This window comes from Gymnoscopelus microlampas, assembly GCF_963454915.1.
Source record: "Gymnoscopelus microlampas genome assembly, chromosome: 21".
Lineage (NCBI taxonomy): Eukaryota > Metazoa > Chordata > Actinopteri > Myctophiformes > Myctophidae > Gymnoscopelus > Gymnoscopelus microlampas.
In genome coordinates this window covers 15,921,115-15,923,502 of record NC_139958.1, presented here as the reverse complement: position 1 = coordinate 15,923,502, position 2,388 = coordinate 15,921,115, and positions in this window count along the sequence as shown.

Below are 2,388 nucleotides of genomic sequence, written 5' to 3'. Positions count from 1 at the left end.
CAAAATTCTTCTGCCAGATAGAAGATGACTGCATGATGCAAGAAGCTTTTTACTTATTTATCAAAGCAATCAAGTGTCAACAGGAAAAGTTACATACTTAAAAGCAAAACTTGATATGCCCACAACTATTTGTGAAAGCTTTGGGCCATAGTGTGTCCTCAGTTGTCGCCTGGACTGAGCAGGCTTGGAAGGACTGTGCTTCACGCTGATTCAACTCCTCTTTTTGTGAACCGTCTCTAACTCTGTAAATATTTAGATTTTAAATCTTCCACTTTTGAAAAAGCATTTTAGGAACCTGGTTACGACTTTGTGACCTTTTGAACTCATACCAACCCATATGAGGCCCTGCAGGCAGGGCTGGATGTGAGGCGGTTACAATCTGTGGTCACCGGAGACAGGGGAAAACTCTACTATGCTAAAACTCTCACTCTCAGCCACACACACACACTCTCTTTCTCTCTCTCTCTTTGCCACAGGCAGCGCTTCAGACAGGAGAGGAACTTGCATAAACACATTCCAGGGAAAGACTCGTAATTCCATCTACTCAACACTCCACAGGATTCTGTGACTGTGTCATACTGCAATGCTCTCAGATACTACGTACTTTAGATGTGTAATAGTGAAGTGATGTCTGTCTGTCTCTCTGTCTGTTTGTCTGTCTGTCTGCTTGTGTCACCTGCAGTTGCTGTCATGTCTGTCATGATTAACTTAGTACTTACTGGAGTGTGACTATACGTTGTATGTGTCTACACATGTGTATTAGACATTTGGTGTGTGCTGCTATTTCACTGTCACCGTCTGAATCTGCTGAACTGCCATGGGTTGTGCCATATGTTCCCAGCTAGTTGACCTATGGAATGTATCGGTGAACAGATCCAGCCGCAGGGCTATGGAGCTCACTGCCTACCCAGAGGCTCTCCAGGGTGGCTACCACAGAGTGACTGGTCTTCATTACATGTCCTCCTTCTCTGATGCTGAGGACTGTTGCGATGACACCAGCACAGGGAGCTCTGTCACCATAGACTGGCAGACACAGGGGACAGAGGATTGACAATGAGCCCGATAGTGAAGGGTTTATGAAACTGCCATATATGTAGGCTATGTGTATATAGATATATAGTTATATAATACTGTAATACAGTGGATCCCGAACTGGGGGTCGGGACCCCCAGGGGGGTCCCCAAAATTATTTTGGGGGGTCCCCAGATGATTAGCTTTATGTGAAACATTGTTTTCTCAAACAACAGTAAACCAACACAACACAGTATAAATGTATACAGGGTACCTACCTACACATTTCTAAAGTCACAATTAAAGGTCTTTTAAGACCTTTTTAATTCCAAATTAGCCAAATATTACGGGAGAATGAGTGCGAGGCGTTGTGAGCTTGAAGATCTGCTATTTTCACAATATTTGTCTATGGAACCGAGTCAAACTAAATGTAATGCCTAAAAGTGCTTGTCAGGGTGGGGGGTCCTCAGCTCAAATATATTTTGGTGGGTTGTGGCCTGAAAAGTTTGGGAACCCTTGCTGTAAAACACATAAAATGCACATCTTTGTGGGCGATAAGTAAGTACAAATAAACCACATAATAAAAGCTGAAATGTGTTATATAAAAAAATGATTATACAGTTAGAAGGCTAACTCTTAAAAGAAAAATCTTATTATTTCGGTAGTCCTACTTATTGCCTATTTATCTTGATCTTGATTCATCCTCTTGTTAGATAGAATATGTTATCCAGACAGCTGTGTTGCTTATTTATTCACTATCTATTTTAGACAGATGTAAGGTTAGATATATATACCTGCTATCCTTGTTACTTACTTGTGTTTTGACTATAATACTCTGTCGGTTGACTAGAGCAGGGGTTTTCAACAGGTGGTCCGTGGACCACTTGTGGTCCCTGAAGGTATTGCATGTGGTCCCTGACCATATTGCAATATGTTTTTTTCTTCTTGTTCCATGTAATAGTGCATACTATCGACCTGGTAGTCAAGAAATTCCACAGAAAAGGGAGTTCAAAAAGGGAAAGTGGACCGGATTGCCTGATGGAGTCATCATTATTAGGAAATGTGGCCATATAATTGCATGTGTCTGATAAGTCCATGGACCACTGGTTGAGAAACAGTGGGATGTATCATGGGATGCATGCATACAGTAGCAAGTGTTAGCAAAGCACTTAGCTCATATCCTCACCCAACACAACAGTGGTCCCCAGGTTGATTCTTAGTCAGGGTGGTGGTCCCTGGTTCACAATCAGTTGAAAACCCCTGGACTAGAGAGTTCATGCTGACTCCTACCTTAGGTCATCTGTAGGCTACACAGGACAATTCATAATTGTAAAACAATGAGAATCCATGATTTGTCAGATAGCCTTATTCAACTTT